Source organism: Nycticebus coucang, chromosome 18 (assembly GCF_027406575.1).
Source record: "Nycticebus coucang isolate mNycCou1 chromosome 18, mNycCou1.pri, whole genome shotgun sequence".
In the NCBI taxonomy this organism is placed as follows: domain Eukaryota; kingdom Metazoa; phylum Chordata; class Mammalia; order Primates; family Lorisidae; genus Nycticebus; species Nycticebus coucang.
This window is the reverse complement of record NC_069797.1, coordinates 32334837-32356646: the sequence shown is the minus strand read 5'-3', so window position 1 is coordinate 32356646 and position 21810 is coordinate 32334837. Positions and strand designations below refer to the sequence as shown.

Sequence of the window (21810 nt, the reverse complement as noted above, 5' to 3'; positions counted from 1 at the left end):
GTAGTCCCAGCTAGTGGGAAGGCTGAGGCAAGAGAATAGCTTAACCCCAGGAGTTTGAGGTTGCAGTGAGCTGTGATGCAACAGCACTCTACCCTCTATGGTTTTCCTGGCCAAACTGCAACCTGAGCAGTCTCAAAAAAGAAAAAAAAAAAAAAATCAACTCCAAGAGCGATACCCATAGCTCACTGGGTAGAGTGCCAACCACATACACGGAGGCTGGCGGGTTCAAACCCAACCAGGGCCAGCTAAATAACAGTGACAACTGCAACAAAAAAATAAAATTCTACCGGGCATTGTAGCAGGTGCCTGTAATCCCAACTACTTGGGAAGCTTTGGCAAGAGAATCACTTGAGCCCAAGAGTTTGAAATTGCTGTGAGCTGTGACAGTACAGCAATTTACAGAGGGTGACGTAGTGAGACTGTCTCAAAAAAAAAAAAAAATCAACTCCAGTTAGAACACTTTTGGAAATTAAATCTGGATTACAGGAATAAACTCTGAACCATTTTAATTAATATTTACCAAAGTATTGGCCAAACAATGATATTCATCCCTTCTGGTTCTTTGTTAACCAACATTAAAATAAACCTGGCTCAGGAGCGGCGCCTGTGGCTCAGTGAGTAGGGCGCCGGCCCCATATGCCGAGGGGGGTGGGTTCAAACCCAGCCCCGGCCAAACTGCAACCAAAAAATAGCCGGGCGTTGTGGCAGGCACCTGTAGTCCCAGCTACTCGGGAGGCTGAGGCAAGAGAATCGCTTAAGCCCAGGAGCTGGAGGTTGCTGTGAGCTGTGTGATGCCACAGCACTCTACCGAGGGCCATAAAGTGAGACTCTGTCTCTACAAAAAAAATAAATAAATAAATAAAAATAAACCTGGTTCAAACATCTTTAGTTGAAATGCTGAGTAAAAGCAAGAGTACCACAAGCATTGCCACTCAACACACACACACAGACACTCACACCCTTTGTTTCTAACATCATAAATTTTGGGTTTTCTATTTTCAGTTGATAACTTTCCTCTCACTTTAAAACCTATAAGGAGTGGATGGCACCCATGGCTCAGTCAGCAGGGTGCCGGCTACATACACCTGGGGTGGCGGGTTTGAACCCAGCTTGGGCCTGCTAAGCAACAATGACAAATGCAACCAAAAAATAGCTGGGCATTGCAGTGGGCACCTGTAGTCCCAGCTGCTTGGGAGTCTGAGGCAAGAGATATCACTTGAGCCCAGGAGTGGGCAATTGCTGTGAGCTGCGATGCCATGGCACTCTACCCAGGGCAACAGCTTGAGATTCTGTCTCAAAAAAAAAAAAAAAAAACCTATAAGGGGGTTCCCAATTGTGGCTGAAGAATAAATGCGTGTCCTTAAGAAAGAAGGTATCGGGCAGCGCATGTGGCTCAGTGGGTTAGGTGGCGGGTTCGGCCCAGCCCCGGCCAAACTGCAACAACAAAAAAAATTACCTGGCATTGTGGCGGGCACCTATGGTCCCAGCTACTTGGGAGGCTGAGGCAAGAGAATCGCCTAAGCCCAGGAGTTGGAGGTTGCTGTGAGCTGTGACACCCTAGCACTCTACGGAGGGCGATAAAGTGAGACTCTGTCTCTACAAAAAGAAAAGAAAGAAGGTATTCATAAATTATAGAAGCAAAAAAACTCAAAAGAGATAAATACCACTGAAGTTATAAAGCTATAGCCACCCAAATTCATAAAGTTTGGGGAAAAGAACCCTTTAAAAAATAAACAAATTGGGTGGCACCTGTGGCTCAAGGAGTAGGGCACCGGTCCCATATGCTGGAGGTGGTGGGTTCAAACCCAGCCCGGGCCAAAAAAAATAAAAAATAAACAAATTGAAATTCATCTGGATTTTAAGTTTGGTTTTGGTTTGGGGGGACAAAAACTGATCCCTCTGAAAGACTGTGAATTTAAGAAGTATATCAATAGAAGCCGGGCACGGTAGCTCACGCCTGTAATTCTAGCACTTGGGAGGCTGAGGCAGGTGGATTGCCTGAGCTCACAAGTTCGAGACTAGACTCAGCCAGAGAGAGACCCTGTCTCTAAAAAATAGCCAACCATTGTGGCAAGTACCTGTAGTTCCAGCTACTTGGGAAGCTGAGGCAAGAGGATCACTTGAACCTAAGAGTTTGAGGTTACTGTGAGTTAACACGCCACAGCACTCTACCAAGGGTGACCATGTGAGACTCCATCTCAAAAAAAAAAAAGAAAGAAAGAAAGAAATATATCAAGGGGATGGGCTGGGGGCTGGTAGTTCACACCTGTAATACTAGCAGTCTAGGAGGCTGAGTTAGAGACTAGCCTGAGCAAGAGTGAGACTCTGCCTCTACTAAAACTATTAAAAATAGCTGGGTGCGGGCAGTGCCTGTGGCTCAGTGAGTAGGGTGCCAGCCCCATATGCCGAGGGTGGCGGGTTCAAACACAGCCCTGGCCAAACTGCAACCAAAAAATAGCCGGGCACTGTGCTGGGTGCCTGTAGTCCCAGCTGCTCCGGAGGCCGAGGCAAGAGAATCGCGTAAGCCCAAGAGTTAGAGGTTGCTGTGAGCCGTGTGAAGTCATGGCACTCTACCCGAGGGCGGTACAGTGAGACTCTGTCTCTACAAAAAAAAAAAAAAAAAAATAGCTGGGTGTTGGGCTCGGTGCCTGTAGCTCAGCGGCTAGGGTGCCAGCCACATACACCTGAGCTGGTGGGTTCAAATCTAGTCTGGGACCTGACAAATAACAATGACAACTACAACCAAAAAATAGCCGAGCATTGTAGCAGGCGCCTGTAGTCCCAGCTACTTGGGGCGCTGAGGCAACAGACTCAATTAAACTCAAGAGTTTGAGGTTGTGTACCCTCAATGAATCCCCAACAATAAAAAAAAAAAAAAAAAAAAAAAGAGTTTGAGGTTGCTGTGAGCCAAAGTATTCTACCCAGGACGACAGCCTGAGACTCTGTCTTAAAAAAAAAAATAGCTGGCACCTGTAGTCTCAGCTACTCGGGAGGCTGAGGCAAGAGAATTGCTCAAGCTCAAGAGTTTGGGTTCTGGCTCACACCTGTGGCTCAAGCGCTAAGGCGCCAGCAACATACACCTGAGCTGGCAGGTTCTAATCCAGCCTGGGCCCGCCAAACAACAATGCTGGCTGCAACCAAAAAATAGCTGGGCTTTGTGGCAGGCGCCTAGAGTCCCAGCTACTTGGGAGGCGGAGGCAGGAGACTCACTCGAGCCCAGTTGGAGGTTGCTATGAGCTGTGATGCTATGGCACTCTACCCAGGGCAACAGCTTGAGGCTCTGTCAAAAAAAAAAAAAAAAAAAAAAAGTTTGGGATCTGTGAGCTATGATGCCATAGCACTCTACCTAAGACAACAGAATGATACTGTCTCAAAAAAAATGAAATTAAATTAAAATATATATATCCATTAAAAATATACATCCACTAAAATGGATATATATATATCTCCAATTATATATACATCAATGGTTTGGAGAAACAGGTAAGACTTTTAAGTTTCATTAACAGCAAGGGAGTTTGCCGGCTCTAGCCAGGTTTCTCCAACAGAGCTGAGCTCCTACACAAAAAGCCAGTGATAATATACTCAAAGAATAGACTTTAGAGAGTTAAAAGCTAACTATCAAGATTTCCTTTAACCCCCATTTGATGGGGGCTGCTCCCTCTTTACACCAGCACCTCCTCTTCTTTAAGATTGTTATTGCTGATTAAGGCAGTCCCAAGGAGGAAAATGGTGAAGATGCCTTAATGGACACAGATGCAGTACAGTTCTAAAAACCCACTCCTCACTCCTAGCTTTTTTTTTTTTTTTTTTTGCGGTTTACTGCATCAGATGCCACACACAAAAAAGGGCTCATCTTTTCTTCTCTCAGCATTTTACTATGCGCCCAACATCAACACATTAGTAAAAAGAGATAAGAGTACTGAATCTCCTTACCCAGCTGCAGGGGTGAGAAGAAAAGAAGAAAAGAAGGAAGAAGGGTAAAATTAGAAAATCAAAATAAACTGAAGAGATGTGGAGATCTTACTTCCCATTCCATTTCTCCTTTTCTTACAAGGTTAAGTCTGCAGAAGTCCCGATTTCGTTAGAAAAAACACACACACACCTTGTACCCTGGAACTGAGATGTTCTCCGCAGCACACGGTAGGGTTCTGGGCTCCGCCCCGCCCGCCAGGGGCAGCTCAGCCTACCTCGCCCCTCCAGGGAAGATGGATGAGAAGGGGCTTCCAGCGATCTTGGCAGGGGGAGGGGGAGGCGGCTGCTCCGGGTGCCAGGCTCACTGAGCGCAGCACTCTACGGTGCGCCGACACCCCCTCCCCCAGCTGGCTGCTGTTCTCTCCCCTCCGCCGCCGGAAGCCAGCCCCGCCCCCTCACCTCGATCCTAGCTCTCTTCGAGCCCCTGCCTGTCCCCACAGCCAATGGCAAGCCAGGGAGTAGGCAGAGCGACTCACCAAGCAGCCAACTGGGGAGACCCACTGGGAAGTCAGCCGCCCAGGATAGGCTAGCTACCCATGGCCGCGGCCCCCGTACGGCTCCTCTTTGTTAGCGCTGCCCCCATCTCTTCTGGCCCTCACCCCAAAGCTGGAGGCAAGCAGCCCCTAGATGGGCCAGGTGATGCCCCTTTCCTTCTGCCCCTCCTCCCGCTCCCCCACCCTCATACTTCAACAGCAATTCCCACCTAGAGACACCCGATGGTAAAAAGACAGTCCTCAGGCCTCTCTGCCTTGCCCTCCTTTTCTCAGATTAATCAAGTGCACTTCCTCCTAAACACTGGACGAATTTAGGTTTGCAAACTAGACCTGACGCACAAGTCGATCTTCCCAGTTGGAAACTCCTGCTTCCCTAAATGTAGAAATTACTGGGGTGGGGGGGAAGCAAACAAGGACAGGTGTAGTGGGAAAGTGTATGGGGGGGGGAAGCAGGGACAGGCGTAGTGGGAAAGCTTGTGTCAGGTAGTTACTGGGATGGAAGAGAAGGAATACATCAAATCCTCGGCAAACACGCACACATACAACACAGTTGGCTCCAACCTGTTTCAGATACAAGACATCTACATCCAGTTAAACCCAAGATGACCACTCTCTTAGCAGGTTTCAGTACAATTAGGAAGCAAACACCTAAGTCTTAGTCAACCCAGGGACCTAATTTTAGAAAAAAATCTCTAAGCAACAGCCAGGCTGCTGCATCAACAATTCAATCACTACTGCCAATGTAGAAGTATAAAGATGGTGGGATAGAATATGCTAAAGATTGTAGTATGTTTTCTCAAACGTAGTGGTAGAGCAGAACATACCGTTCATTTAAGAAAAATAAAATAGGGGTCAGGAAAGGCAAGCTATTCCCTAGGTTGCTATTTTTGTTCTGAGTTCTTGCAAGATACTAAGTATCTACATGACTCTCAGCAACTTAACTCTCCAAGCATTATTATAATTTAAAAGAAAACAAAACTTTAACCTCCTATTAGGTAGAACTCAAAGCATTTCATATAACCACTTCAGTCTTCCTGGAAGATAAAAAAGGAGCTTTATGACATGCTGGGTTTAATTGTTTATTTTGGAATGTTATGGGAGTACAAACATCTTGGTTACATGCATTACTTAGGTACAGTTTGAGTCAAGGTTATACCTGCGTCCAACCCCAAATAGTGTGGATTGTACCCAAGAGGTGTGAATTTACCCATCACCTCTTCCCCCTATAATATGCCAGTTTGAAAACCAGTTCATTTTTCTAATCTGAATTTTAAAACTCTGGTTTAGGGGGCTGGCGCCTGTGGCTCAGGTGCTAGCCCCATATACGGGAGGTGGCAGGTTCAAACCAGGCCCCAGCCAAAAACTGCAAAAACAACAACAATAAAAAACTCTGGTTTAGGCCCAGAACCTGTAGATCCGTGGCTAGGGCACCAGCCACATACACCGGAGCTGGTGGGTTCAAATCCAGCCCCAGCCTGCCCAACAAGGACAACTACAACCAAAAAATAGTTGGACATTGTGGCGGGCGCCTATAGTCCTAGCTAACTTGAGAGGTTGCGGCAAGAGAATCGCTTAAGCCCAAGAGATGGAGGTTGCTGTAAGCTATGATGCTACGGCACTCTACCCAGGGTGACAGTTTGAGACTGTCTCAAAAACAAAAAGAAAGAAACCTCTGGTTTAAGCAGAATTTTTTAAAATTATTTATTTATTTACTTATTTTTTGAGATAGAGTCTTGCTCTGTCACCCAGGCGAGAGTGCAGTGGTGTTATCCTAGCTCACTGCAACCTCAAACTCAAGTGATCCTCCTGCCTCAGCCTCCCAGAGTACTAGGATTATAGGTGTGAGCCACCTTGTCCGCCCTCAAACAAATTTATGAAAGAATACGGTGGCTCATGCCTGTGATCTAATACTCTGGGAGCCAAGGTGGGTGGACTGCTAGAGCTCAGAAGTTTGAGACCAGCTTGAGCAAGAGCAAAACCCTGTCTCTAAAAATAAACAGGCATTGGGGGGGCAGGGGGGAGCTGTAGTCACAGCTACTTGGGAGGCTGATGCAAGAGCATCACTTGAACCCAAGAGTTTGAAGTTGCTGTGAGGTATGACACCATCTCACTCTACCCAGGGCAACAAAGTGAGACTGTCTCAAAAACAAAGAAAGAAAGATACTAAAACAAAACAAACATATCTGTCAGAAATAGATGGAAAGATCAATAGGTTAGACTAAAAACTAGTTCTGGTAACTTTCACCTAGTCTGAACAATTTGTGTATTGTTATTTGTTGAGTACACTATTTTGTACATTTACCAAGTGACATTTATAACAGGCCACAAAAAAAAAAGTAATTTTGATACTTAATTTACTCTAATCAAAATAATATACAATTTTGAGTAGAACTGAATAACATAAAACAATAACAATGATCTCACCTAAAGAAGATGAACACTCTTAAAAAAGAATTTTCCCCATAAAAACCTACTACATGACCTTTACATAAGTTGAACACCCATGGCACAACACAGAGACTTTAATTAAAAACCTTATTAGTCCAAAAAAAAAAGAAAGGGTGGCGCCTGTGGCTCAACGAAGTAGGGCACTGGCCCCATATGCTGGAGGTGGTGGGTTCAAACCCAGTCCTGGCCAAAAACTGCAAAAAAAAAAAAAAAAAACCTCATTAGTCACTAGATTTCAAAAGAACGGCAGGCTGAAAAAAATAGTGTGATAACTAAAAAAAAAAAAAATAAAAGGTAATGCCTTAAACTATTATTTCAATGATACAAAGTATTCTTTAGCAGTAGTTTGGTTTGGGTTGTTTTCTTTTTAGACAGTGTCTTGCTCTATCATCTTGTTCCATTGCCCAAGGCATTGGCCTCAATCATAACTCACTATAACCTCAAACTCCTCGGTTCAAGCCTCCTGAGTAGCTGGGACTCCAGGCACCCATCACTATGCCCACCTAATTTTTCTACTTTTAATAGAGAAGGGGGGCTCACTCTTGCTCACACTAGTCTGGAACTCCTAAACACAAGAGATCCTCCCACCTTGACCTCCCAGAGTACTAGGATTACGCAGGAGCCGCCACCATATCTGGCAGATTTTTTTTTTTTTTTTTTAGAGATAGAATCTCATTTTGTCACCCTCTGTAAGTACAGTGGCATCATAGCTCACAGCAACCTCCAACTCTGGGGCTTAAGCGATTCTCTTGCCTCAGCCTCCCAAGTAGCTGGGACCACAGAAACCGGCCACAAAGCCCGGCTATTTTTTTGTTGCAGTTTTGGCCGGGGCCGGGTTTGAACCTACCAGCCTCGGTATATGGAGCTGGTGCCCTACTCACTGAGCCACAGGCCGCCACCCGAGATTTTTTTTTTTTAATTGGTTTTACTTTGTCTTTTAAACACTAAAGGGAGGCTCAGCACCTGTGACTCCAGCCACAGGCGCCAGCCACATACACCTGAGCTGGCAGGTTCGAATCCAGCCCCAACAGCCAAACAACAATGATAGCTACAACCACAAAAAAAAAAAAAAAAAAATAGCCAGGCGTTGTGGCGGGCGCCTATAGTCCCGGCTACGGGAGGCTGAGGCAAGAGAATCTCTTGAGCCCAGGAGTTGGAGGTTGCTGTGAGCTGTGATGCCACAGCACTCTACCCAGGGCGACAGCTTGAGGCTGTCTCAAAATACAAAAAAAAAAAAAAAAAAGATGTAATCTTTGGCTAGAAGTTGCTTAGTTAAGACTGGGAAGACTAGCTAAAATAATATTAATAATAGGGCAGCACCTGTGGCTCAGTGGGTAGGACACCAGCCCCATATACCTAGGGTGGCAGGTTCAAACCCAGACCCGGCCAAATTGCAACAAAAAAATAGCCGGGCATTGTGGTGGGCACCTGTAGTCCCAGCCTCTTGGGAGGCTGAGGCAAGAGAATTGCCTAAGCTCAACAGCTGAAGGTTGCTGTGAGCTGTGATGCCACAGCACTCTACCGAGGGCAACAAAGTGAGACTCTGTCTCTAAAAAATAAATAAATAATAATAATAATAATAAAGGCAAACTAGGCTGGGCGAGGTGGCTCATACCTGTAATCCTAGAACTTCGGAGGGCGAAGTGGATAGATTGCCTGAGCTCACAGATTCGAGACCAGTCTGAGTCAGAGCGAGACCTCATCTCTATAAACTGCTGGGCGTTCTGGTGGGCGCCTGTAGTCCCAGCTACGCAGGAGGCTGAGGCAAGAGAATCACTTGAACTCAAGAGTTTGAGGTTGTGAGCTGTGATGCCATGGCACTCTACCAAGAGTGACAGTGTGAGACTCTGTCTCAAAAAAAAAACTAAATAAATAAAATAAAGGCAAACTACAACAGAGAATACACAATCTCCAGCCTTAGGGGAACTGTAGGTTTGGCACAGGACAGAAGAAAAAGCATTCTTGGGAGAGGAAGGAAAACATCTATCTCTCTATATCATGATTCACATGAGAAAAACCAGCCTACCCAAACTGCCTTAGTTACCTATTAACAATCTTTCTGGTCTGGGTGGCGCCTGTGACTCCGTGAGTAGGGCGCTGGCCCCATATACCAAGGATGGTGGGTTCGAATCTGACCCCAGCCAAACTGCAACAAAAAATAGCCAAGCACTGTGGTGTGTGACTGTAGTTCCAGCTACTTGGGAGGCTGAGGCAACAGAATCACCTAAGCCCAAGAGCTAGAGGTTGCTGTGAGCTGTGACCATGGCAGCCTACCGAAGGCGATAAAGTGAGACTCTATCTCCTAAAAAAAAAAAACTTTCTGGCCTTAATATAAATGGAAGTAACCTATACCTAGAATGGTATCTTTAAACTGTTATCTACAGAAAACAGAAGCAGTATCTGGAGTTGAAGATTTACTAAAATAAGGAGCTGGCTAGGTTTCAAGATCAATTATAAAAAGCATAAAGACAGCAGGCACAATTGGAATTAAGACTGCTTATATGATAAAAATTCTTACTTGAAATCACGATACATTACTCTAAATCCCACTGAAAAGAGTGTATCAGGGTAGATGAGCTCTGTCTTACACAAATTAAGTTTCCCCCCAGTTAAAAAATAAAATACTCAGGCAGCGTCTGTGGCTCAACAGAGTAGGGCGCCGGCCCCATATGCCAGAGGTGGCGCATTCAAACCCAGCCCTGGCCAAAAACTGCAAAAATAAATAAATAACTAAATAAATAAAATAAAATAAAATACCCTGACAATCAGCTTTCACTGATGCCTTTGAAAACCTTTGTAAAAAGACATCTTGGTGGGTAGGTAAATAATTTCCACATCTAAGTAATTCAAGACTTTACAGCAGCAGTTCTCAACCTGTGGGCGGAGACCCACAGGAACTGTATTAAAGGGTCGCAGCAGGGCGGCACCTGTGGCTCAGTGAGTGGGGCACCGGCCCCATATACCGAGGGTAGCGGGTTCAAACCCAGCCCCGGCCAAACTGCAACAAAAAATAGCTGGGCGTTGTGGTGGGCACCTGTAGTCCCAGCTGCTTGGGAGGCTGAGGCAAGAGAATCGTGTAACTCCAAGAGCTGAAGGTTGCTGTGAGCCGTGTGACGTCATGGCACTCTACCGAGGGAGGTAAAGTGAGATTCTGTCTCTACAAAAAAAATAAATAAATAAATAAAGGGTCTCCGCATTAGGAAGGTTGAGAACCGGGGCGGCACCTGTGGCTCAAAGGAGTAGGGCACCGGTCCCATATGCCAGAGGTGGTGGGTTCAAACCCAGCCCCGGCCAAAAACTACAAAAAAAAAAAGAAAGGTGGTTGAGAACCACTGCTCTACAGGGAAGATGTTAACTGATAAACCAGAATTAAAGCTCAAAGTTACCATAAAGGCACCAAAGGGAAACATTTCTGTGGTATTAATATATTCCCCCTAATCCTCAAAATGATGTTACATCTTTTGCTCTGATCTGGGATGTTTGGATTGTGTGCAGGGGAGTGGAGAGTTGGAGAGAAGGAATAAATTGCTAACTTCTCATACCAACAGAGTAGCACATGGTAGAAAAAGTAAAAAGCCAAAATCCTAAAAAAGTTTCACACACAGACAAAATGAGATAGCAAACTTGTGAATCAAGCATGATTTGGCATCTTTAAATGCAGAGCCAATTCTTGTCTAGTGCCAAAGCCAATGGCTTCTCCTGTAGATAAAATGGCACAGTTCCCGAAAAAGCCCTGGACGCTGTTTCCCCACAATCCTATAATCTGTCAGAAGACAGAAAACAAAAAGAAGGCTGTGCAAGCCAGAAAAAGCAAATTACAACCAACACAGAGCCAACACTTTACTTCAGACAGAAGGAGCTTTTCTATGCATCTTTGAAAGGGAAGTAACAAAAGAAGCTTACCATTGCTCAAATAATCAGGGCAAACAATTAAGCAATTTAACCAAACACCATCTTAGATTAGCATTTGATACAATGGCCTGCCTTCTTATTCCATGTTCATAGCCTTAAAAAATATTTGTAATATGGGTGGCGCCTGTGGCTCAAGGAGTAGGGCGCCGGTCCCATATGCTGGAGGTGGCAGGTTCAAACCTGTCCCCGGCCAAAAAAAAATTTGTAATACATACAAAAAAAAAAAAAAAGTTGATGGTCACAATCTATGAAGAAAAATACAAATAACTGAAGAAAAAAATATTCAAACAGCAAGAAATAGCAAATCACAGAAGAAACATATAAGGTCAAAAATTACATATATTCCATATTGTTAAGTAGTGGTGAAAAATGCCTCTTCTATACAGTCCTGAACCATTTTCTCTTAAGCTGCCAACTGCAAGCTTCCAGAAAAACTCTGTCTAGTCTGAATAATAAAAATAAATAGGGCGGCGCCTGTGCCTCAGTCGGTAGGGCGCTGGCCCCATATACCGAGGGTGGAGGGTTCAAACCCAGCCCCGGCCAAACTGCAACCAAACAATAGCCGGGCGTTGTGGCGGGCGCCTGTAGTCCCAGCTACTCGGGAGGCTGAGGCAAGAGAATCGCTTAAGCCCAGGAGTTGGGAGGTTGCTGTGAGCTGGGTGAGGCCACGGCACTCTACCAAGGGCCATAAAGTGAGACTCTGTCTCTACAAAAAAATAAATAAATAAATAAAAATAAACAAAAATAAATAAAGATAAGAATGTCTAGCATAAGTAATACATTCCCTAAAAATATTTAGGATAGGGCGGCACCTGTGGCTCAAGGAGTAGGGCGCCGGTCCCATATGCCAGAGGTGGCAAGTTCAAACCTAGCCCTGGCCAAAAACAAAAAATATATATATATATATATATATTTAGGATATAAGCTTCATCAAATACCTAATCTAGGAACTATTAAATAAAATGGAAACAGGTAGGACGGTGCCTGTAGCTCAGTGAGTAGGGCGCCGGCCCCATATACTGAGGGTGGCGAGTTCGAACCTGGCCCCAGCCAAACTGCAACCAAAAAATAGCCGGGCATTGTGGCAGGCGCCGGTAATCCCAGCTACTCAGGAGGCTGAGGCAAGAGAATCACCTAAGCCCAAGAGCTGGAGGTTGTTATGAGCTGTGATGCCACGGCAGTCTAGAGAGTGAGACTCTGTCTCTAAAAAAAAAAAAAAAAAGAAATGGAAACAGGTAAACTGCACGTTAAATCCAAGGAAACAGAATAAGAATAGAAAACAAAACTTTACCTAGGAATATAAAACAGTCTACAATGAAGGCAGATGACAGAAGCATATAATACACAGTCTAAATAGAACTACAGAAATAAAACATCTCTAAAAAAGTAAGCTTAGTCAACTGTCTTTGCTGTGAAAGCTGGCCATTCAGGAACCTCTTTAGCCGTCACTAAATGCAAAAGGAAAGCAAATAATGCCTGGGTACAGGAAAACCAAGTATGGTATTCCCATTAATGAGGAAAAGAAATCTATGGCTTTTACTTAAAGAGGATAAAAAACTCAAATTCCAGAAAAAAATATTCAATTCCAACCTACATAAAAAGCTAAAAAGTTCACATTACTTTCTTCTAAAATTAGCAAGGCACAGGTCCCTATACTGAAAACACAGCCTTAAAAAATATTTTTTGTAAATGAGATGTCAGCAGGGTGAAGTTCTAAGCACATCAGCAGACTATCACTTAATCATTTCAGTTTTCCCTTTTCCGTTTTAGACCATGTCCCAATTTTCCTCTATTGTTAATGTCACTTTAAAGGCTGAGAAAAATTCAGTTCAACAGATTGAAATTTCAAGCATTTTCTAAGTGCATTTATAGGTAATGATGCCATTGATTCTATATTTAGACTCAGGTATGGAACAAGGAGTGTTAGTTTTCCTTGAAATGGCACCATGTCCGTGATCAAAGCTTCACTGCAGGCTTGGCACCTGTGGCTCAAGCAACTAAGGCACCAGCCACATACACCTGAGCTGGCGGGTTAGAATCCAGCATGGGCCCGCCAAATTACAATGATGGCTACAACCAAAAAAAAAAATAGCTGGGCATTGTGGTGGACGCCTGTAGTCCCAGCTACTTGGGAGGCGGAGGCAGGAGAATCGCTTGAGCCCAGGAGTTGGAGGTTGCTGTGAGCTGTGATGCCACAGCACTCTACCCAGGGCAACAGCTTGAGGCTCTGTCTCAAAAAAAAAAAAGTTGGGCAGCGCCTGTGGCTCAAAGGAGTAGGGCGCCAGCCCCATATGCCGGAGGTGGAGGGTTCAAACCCAGCCCCGGCCAGAAACTGCAAAAAAAAAAAAAAAAAGCTTCACTCCAACCATCATCTAACCCTGCATTTAAAGCATCTCTATGGTGTTGCCCACAATAAATTAAAATGCTTTTTTCTTTTTTTTTTTTTTTTTTTTTTGTAGAGACAGAGTCTCACTTTATGGCCCTCGGTAGAGTGCCGTGGCCTCACACAGCTCACAGCAACCTCCAACTCCTGGGCTTAAGCGATTCTCTTGCCTCAGCCTCCCGAGTAGCTGGGACTATAGGCGCCCGCCACAACGCCCGGCTATTTTTTGGTTTTTGCAGTTTGGCCGGGGCCGGGTTTGAACCCGCCACCCTCAGTATATGGGGCCGGCGCCCTACCGACTGAGCCACAGGCGCCGCCCTTAAAATGCTTTTTTCAACACTTTTTTAGGGAGTGGTTATATTGATTAGCTGTGATGCTTCAAATGTAGATAATAAATCACCCACACCAGCCCTTTACTTATTTTTTGTTGTTGTTGTTTGTAGAGACAGAGTCTCACTTTATGGCCCTCGGTAGAGTGCTGTGGCCTCACACAGCTCACAGCAACCTCCAACTCCTGGGCTCAAGCGATTCTCTTGGCTCAGCCTCCCGAGTAGCTGGGACTACAGGCGCCCGCCACAACACCTGGCTATTTTTTTTTTTTTTTTTGGTTGCAGTTTGGCGGGGGCTGGGCTTGAACCCACCACCCTCGGTATATGGGGCCGGCACCCTACTCACTGAGCCACAGGCGCCGCCCCCCTTTACTTATTTTTAAGAGACAGAGTCTTTCTTGCCCAGATGAGAGTGTGACAGTCACAGCTCAATATAGCCTGGAAGTCCTGGGCTCAAGCAATCCTCCCGCCTCAGCCTCCCAGTAGTTGACACTATAAGTGCAAAATGCCACAGCCGGTTAATTATTAAAATTTTTTTGTGGGGCGGCGCCTGTGGCTCAGTGAGTAGGGCGCCGGCCCCATATACCGAGGGTGGCCGGTTCAAACCCTGCCCCAGCCAAATTGCAACAACAAAAAATAGCTGGGCGTTGTTGCAGGCGCCTGTAGTCCCAGCTACTGGGGAGGCTGAGGCAAGAGAATCGCCTAAGCCCAGGAGTTGGAGGTTGCTGTGAGCTATGTGACGCCACGGCCCTCTACTGAGGGCAATAAAGTGAGACTCTGTCTCTACAAAAAAAAAAAAAAATTTTTTTTGTGGAGATAGGGTGTCACTCTGTTGCCTGGATTACAGCACTGTGGAACAATCACAGCTTACTGCAAACTCAAACTCTTGGACTCTACCAATCCTCTCACCTGGGCCACCCAAAGAACTAGGAATGTAGTGTGAGCCACCACACCTGGTTAATTTTTATTTTTATTATTTTTTAACATGTTTGCTCTATGGAAAGGCCACTAAAATTCAAGGCTCTCTCTTGAAAAAAGAGAGAGAGAATCGCCTAAGCCCAGGAATTAGAGGATGCTATGAGCTGTGACACCACAGTACTCTACCCTACCGAGGCCCACAAAGTGAAACTTTGTCTCAAAAAAAAAAAAAAAACTATTATGTAGTATTTATATCACACTTTAACTTACAAAAGTGTTTTTTTTTTCAAGTGTTTTACAATTATTTTTCATTAGCAGTCATGCCTCACAACCACCCACTGAGCCAAATTGGTCCTGTTACCCTGAGGCTAAGGTCAAATTATTCTGTTTTTTCCAAGACCAGGGAACTAACCTCAAAACAAATCTCATTCACTCAACAGTAGCCTGTATTGCTCCTAACGCTCATTAAAGCAGTTTTGTATTTTTTATTTTATTATTTTTTTAAACAGAGCCTCAACCTGTAGTCCTGGGTAGAGTGTTGTGGCATCACAGTTCACAGCAACCTCAAATTCTTGGGGTTAAGCGATTCTCTTGCCTCAGCCTCCCAAGTAGCTGGGACTACAGGCGCCTGCCACAACACCCAGCTATTTTTTAGTTGTAGTTGTCATTGCTGTTTGGCAGGCCAAGGCTGGAGTCCAACTCGCCAGCTCTGGTGTATGTGGCTGGCCTCTTAGCCGCTTAAGATACAAGCGCCAAGCCAAAGCAGTTTTTTAGAAAACAGCAGTCTACCTAAAATGATACAAAAACATTAAAGGAATATAATACTTCAACAAAACACAACCAATTTAAAATTCAAATACGTAAGGATTTAGTAACAATGACATCGGAGGTTTTTAAAAAACTGGTTTCGGGCGGCGCCTGTGGCTCAAGGAGTAGGGCGCCGGTCCCATATGCCGGAGGTGGTGGGTTCAAACCCAGCCCCGGCCAAAAAAAAAAAAAAAAAAGATAAAAAAACTGGTTTCCAGGGCAGGCATAGTAGCTTACACCTTTAATCCTAGCACTTTGGGAGGCCGAGGTGGGTGGATAGCTTGAGCTCACAACTTCAAGACCAGCCCGAGCAAAAGTGAGATTCTGTCTCTACTAAAAATAGAAAAACTGGGGCAAGAAGATAGCTTGAGCCCAAGAGGTGGAGGTTGCTGTGACCAGGACACTCTACCCAGTGCGACAGCTTGAGATTATCTCAAAACAAACAAACAAGCAAAAAAAGAAACTAGCTTCCAAAACCTGTCATCAAAAAAAACAAAAAAAAATCAAAAATCAAGTGCTTCTTCTGCATGTTATTTTTCCCATTAATCCACTACAATCAGATTCTATTTGCACCACACCAATGAATGCTTCTAGTCAAAGTCACCATAATCTGTAAACTGTCAAATCCTGTAGGTACTCCTCTATTCTGTGACCACTAAAGAACATTCAGCACAAGGACACGCAGTGCCTCATGCCTGTAATCCTAGCACTCTGGGAGGCCGAGGTTGGTGGATTGCCTGAGCTGATGACTTCCAAACCAGACTGAGCCAGAGGGAGACGTCATCTCTTAAAAATAGCCGGGTGTGTCAAACGATCTATGAAACCAGGATACAGTGCCCTATGATCACATTAATGTACACAGCTATGATTTAATAAAAAAAAAAAAAAAAAATAGCCGGGTGGTGTGGCCAGTGCCTGTAGTCCCATCTATTTGGGAGGCTGAGGCAAGAGGATAACTTGAGCCAAGAGTTTTAGGTTGCTGTGAGCTGTGACGCAACAGCACTCTACCAGGGCAACAAAGTGAGACTCTATCTCAAAAAAAAGAATATAAGCTCAACCAGTTCAGGGCTACAGTGAGCTATGATCCTGCCAATGCACGAGCCTGAGTGATAGAGTAAGACCTATCAATCTAGATAGATAAATAGATACATAGATAGACAGATAGATACATAATAAGCTCCAGGCCAGGAACAGTCGCTCTTGCCTGTGATTATAGCATCTGGGAAGCTGAGACAGGTGGATTGCTTGAGCTTAGGAGTTGGAGACCAGCCTCAGCAAAAGTAAGACCCAGCCTCTACTAAAAACAGAAAGATCAGCTGGTCTTTTGTAGTACACTCCTATAGTCCCACCTACTTGGGAAGGCTGGACAGGAGCATTGACTGAGTCCAGGCGTTTGAGGTTGCTATAAGCTAGGTTGATATGATGGCACTTGAACCTGGGCAACAGTGTGAGACTCTGTCTCAGACAAAAAAGAAAAAATATATATATATACACACACACGCATAGACATACACATACACACACATACATATATATGCGCCATAAGAACAAGGACTTTGGGCAGCGCCTGTGGCTCAAAGGAGTAGGGTGCCGGCCCCATATGCTGGAGGTGGCGGGTTCAAACCCAGCCCCGGCCAGAAGCTGCGAAAAAAAAAAAGAACGAGGACTTTGTCTATCTTGTTTGCCTGTGCACTGCTACTGCCCAATACATACCAGAAACTCAATGAATTTGTCAGGCTTAGTTGTTAGGTGCTAAAGTTAAAAAGGTGAAAAAGGGGCTTAATACCCATAGCTCAGTGAGTACACCAAAGCTGGCGGGTTTGAGTCTGGCCTGGGCCTGCTAAACAACAATGACAACCGCAACCAAAAAATAGCCAGGCGTTGTGGTGGACGCCTGTAGTCTCAGCTACTTAGGAGGCTGAGGCAAGAGAATCACTTAAGACCAAAAGTTTGAAGTTGCTGTGAACTGTGACACCACGGCACAATACCAAGGACAACATAGTGAGACTCTGTCTCAAAAAAAGAAAAGGTGAAAAAGGCATAACTCTTACCAATAAAAAGCTCACAATACAGATAAGGAAATAGTACAGCATTTAAATATTAAATATAATGTTAACAGGGTAATAAAATGTCAGAGTAGCTCAGCAACAAGAGAGATTAATTCTGCCTTGGGAACTGGGAAGACTTCACAGATGAAATGAGCTATGAGCTATATCCTAAAGATTAATTAGGAGATTCACCAGATTATTGGTTTTATTTGTCTGTTTTGGAGGAAATGTCCTTGGAGGGAAAGAAAACAGCTTGAGCAAAAACATAATAAGAAAAATAGGAAGTAAGATGGAATCAAGCATCTGCTATATATCAAGCACTGTGCATAATAAAAAGTTTTAAAGGGGGCAGTGCCTGTGGCTCAAAGGGGTAGGGCTCCGGCTCCATATGCCCATATGCTGGGAGGTGGTGGGTTCAAACCCAGCCCCGGCCAAAAACTGTAAAAAAAAAAAAAGTTTTAAAGGGAAAGGGCATAAGTAGTCACACATGGCAGTGTGATAGATAGACTTGAAACATACTGGCTAGGTGTGGTTAGCACTCTCAGAGGCTGAGGCAAGACAAGCCCTCAAGCTTAAGGGTTCGAGACCAGCCTAAGCAAGAGTGAGATGCTGTCTCTACTAAAAAAATAAAACATAAAAAAATTAGCCAGGCGTTGAGTGTGCCTTAAGTCCCAGTTACTTGGGAGGCTGAGGCAGGAGGATCAAGTGACCCCAGGAGTTTGAGGTTGTGGTAAGCAAGGCTAACACCAGGACACTCTAGCCTAGGCAACAGGCTCAAAAAAATAAAATAGTGTGGCATCTGTGGGTCAGTGAATAGGGCACCGGCCCCATATACCAACATTGGCAGGTTCGAACCCAGCCCCAGCCAAACTACAACCAAAAAATAGCCAGGCGTTCTGGTAGGCGCCTGTAGTCCCAGCTACTCAGGAGACTGAGGCAAGAGAATTGCCTAAGCCCAAGAGCTGGAGGTTGCTGTGAGCTGTGATGCCACGGCACTCTACCGAGGGCAACAAAGTAAAACTGTCTTTAAAAACAAATAAATAGGGGCAGCTCCTGTGGCTCAAGGAGTAGGACGCTGGCCCCATATACCGGAGGTGGTGGGTTCAAACCCAGCCCTGGCAAAAAATAAATAAATAAATAAATAAGTAAATAAAAACAAAAACCTAGGATCAATCATATACATCTGATAAGAAACAAAAGAGGAATCAAGGTCAAATCCAAATTTTCAACTTAGGCAACTATATGGCTATTGATACTATTCAATCAGATAGGGAATTTAGAAAATTTAGAGATTTCGTGAGAAACATAATGACTTCTGAGGTTCCTATGAGATGTCCAACTTGGTTTTGGAGAAAGAGATCTGAATTAAACAGAGAGATATGAAGGATGTATGTGTGGATTTGTGTAGTGAATTACATCACCTACAAAGAATTTTAAAATAGGGCGGCGCCTGTGGCTCAGAGGAGTAGGGCGCCGGCCCCATATGCCAGAGGTGGCCAGTTCAAACCCAGCCCCGGCCAAAAAACTGCAAAAAAAAAAAAAAAAAGAATTTTAAAATAAAAAGAGGGTCCAGCACAGTGGCTCATGCCTGCAATCCTAGCACTCTGGGAGGCCAAGGCAGGTGGATTACCTAAACTCATGGGTTTGAGACCAGCCCGACCAAAGGCGAAACTCCCTCTCTAAAAAATAGTCGGGCATTGTGGCAGGCACCTGTAGTCCCAGCTACTCGGGAGGCTGAGGTAAGACAATCACTTAAGCCCAAGAGTTGGAGGTTGCTGTGAGCTATGACACCGTGGCACTGTACCAAGGGCAACAAAGTGAGATTGTCTCAAAAATAATAAAAATAATAATAAATAAATAATAATAAAATAAAAAGAGAAGGTTAAGTACTGAATCCTTGGGCTGAGAGCAATGGTTCAGGCCTGTAATCCAAACACTCTGGGAGGCCCAGGCAGGTGAAATGCTTGAGCCCAGGAGTTTGTAGACCAGCCTGAGCAAGAGCAAGACCCCTGGCTCTAAAAATAGCTGGGTGTTGTGGCAGATACCTGCAATCCGAGCTGCTTGGGAGGCTGAGGCAAGAAGCATCACTTGTGCCCAGGATTTTGAGGTTACTGTGAGATATGACATCACAGTAGTCTAACCAAGGGCAAAAGTGAGACTCTGTCTCAAAAAAAAAAAAAAAAACCAACAACAACAAAAAAGACAGAATCCTTAGGAACACAACATTTGGGGACTGGGTAAAAGGAGACTATGAGACTATGAAGAAGACTAAGAAGGAATAGGAGGTCAGAGAAAAAAACAGTTTAAAGAAGCCAAAAATAAGCAAAGGACTGAAAAGTGTCATCTGGGTTTACCAATTAGGTCACAGAGCAATTTCAGTGAAGTGGTAGGGACAAAACAAAAATATGACATCTGACAGAAAAAAACAGGTTGTGAGAACAGAATAGAGACAACTACTTTTATGAAGAGGCAAGGAACTTGGCCATAGCTGGAGGTAGGGTGGGGAGGAGAGTTGAGGAAAAGAGATAATAGACACAGAATGATTAAAGATTCAGATAATACTGATAGGACAAGGTCACAGAGTAGCATACAGCAAAAGAAGGAAAAGGTAACATGATTATTGATACCTAAACTTTGTACATGTGGAAGAAAGAAGTCAAGATAATTTCCACTTGATAGCTAAAGGTTGGAGGAGAATAATATTAAAGGACTAGAAATCAACTAGATTAATAATATACTAAGAAGCAGCAAATATTTGGTTGAGACCCAGGAGCTTAACCAGACACCCAATAATCCCCTACTGAGGGGAATAATCTTACTTTTATCTAAATATGTCTTTTATTTAGAAATTTGAGATCTGATGAAAGAGCAGAGTAGTTGTAGAAAAATAAGAGGAGAGCACAGACAAGATCCAGAAACACTGGCAAATATCTCAAATTGCCTCTCAGAAGAAAGCAATAGCAGAGAGAAGAGGTTGATGACAAGCAGGGGGGGAAATGCTATTAATAAAATATTCCTAGTCCAACTGCCTTAAAATCCCAGCCAATATTCTCAATAATTTCCCAAATCTGAAAATCCATACTCACCTAAAATCTGAAATATACAACTTCCAGGAATATTTAAGAATACCTCAGGGCTGGGTGCCTGTAGTTCAGTGGTTAGAGCGCCAGCCACATGCTCCAGGGCTGGTGGGTTTGATCCTGGCCCAAGCCTGCTAAAACAAACAAACAAACAAAAAAAAAAGGGTGGCGCCTGTGGCTCAAGGAGTAGGGCGCTGGTCCCATATGCCGGAGGTGGCGGGTTCAAACCCAGCCCTGGCCAAAAACCACAAAAAAAAAAATAGCCAGGCGTGTTGTGCAAGCACCTGTACTCCCAGCTACCAGGGAGGCCAAGGTAAGAGAAACCTTTGAGCCCAAGGCTTAGAAGTTGCTATGATGCCATGGCACTCTACCAAGAGTGACCAAGTGAGACTCTGTCTCACAAAAAAAAAAAAGCACCTAAATTATACCAACTATTACTCCAAAAAGCAACAACAGCATATTTCATTTATGATCAGGTATATTTATGTCATTGTTTTCAGTTCCTATATGACTGCTGAAAAAGGTCTAGCGTAGCAAATGACTAGACAGAGTTATGTGGCTTGAATTCCCAATCTCAACTCTGAACAAACCTGGCACCACTTGTTCAAAAATATCCTGTATTCTTCATACCAAATCTCTAGAGGTGTTCCGGTTCACAAAAATTAGTTTCAAACTTGAAGATTCAGATAGAATCTGTGAAAGAGATTCACTCTTTTTCCCTGTTTATAACCAATGTTAAGGCAGTTTTTCTAAGACCCATAAACCACTGAGAAAAGAAAGGAAGGTGTACAACTGATAGGTACACCAAGTTCCTTTTATCAAAATTTTACAAAACTAGGCTCAGTGCCCACAGCTCAGCAGTTAGGGCGCCAGCCACATACACCAAAGCTGGAAGATTCGAACGCGGCCCCAGGCTTGCCAAACAACTACAACCAAAAAATAGCCAGGCATTGTGGTGGGCACCTGTAGTCCCAGCTACTTGGGAGGCTGAGGCAAGAGAATCGCTTAAGCCCAAGAGTTGGAGTTGCTATGAGCTGTGATGCCATGGCACTCTACCGAGAGCAACATAGTGAGACTCCGACTCAAAAAATAAAAATTTTTTTTTTACAAAACTACATATGCTTTCATTTAAGTATAAATGAATATCCTTAGTTCTACTTAAGAGTAATACCAGGCTAGGCACAGTGGCTCCTGCCTGTAATCCTAGCTCTCTGGGAGGTCGAGGTAGGTAGATTAGCCCTGAACAAGAACAAAACCCGGTCTCTAAAAATAGCTGGGTCTTGTGGCGAGCGCCTGTAGTCTCAGTTACTTGAGAGGCTTAGGCAAGAGAATCACTTGAGCCCAAGAGCTAAAGGTTGCTTTGAGCTATGATGCCACTGTACTCTACCGAAATTTGACAAAGTGAGACTTGCCTCA

At 44.3% G+C, this 21810-nt stretch overlaps 1 protein-coding gene across 3 annotated transcripts in view; it reads right to left on the bottom strand.

Annotated features, from left to right (window-relative positions):
* Positions 1-21810, bottom strand: part of FAM222B (family with sequence similarity 222 member B) — an 89819-nt gene that overhangs the window by 58919 nt on the left and 9090 nt on the right. The window contains exon 2 of one of the 3 annotated variants that reach the window (XM_053570415.1): positions 20401-20525. The exons of 1 other annotated variant lie outside the window; for it this stretch is intronic. The gene's annotated coding sequence lies outside the window, so the exon portion shown is untranslated. Of the gene's footprint in view, positions 1-4105; positions 4322-20400; positions 20526-21810 lie in introns of those variants that run through there. One more of the 3 variants, XM_053570417.1, reaches the window with a different exon arrangement.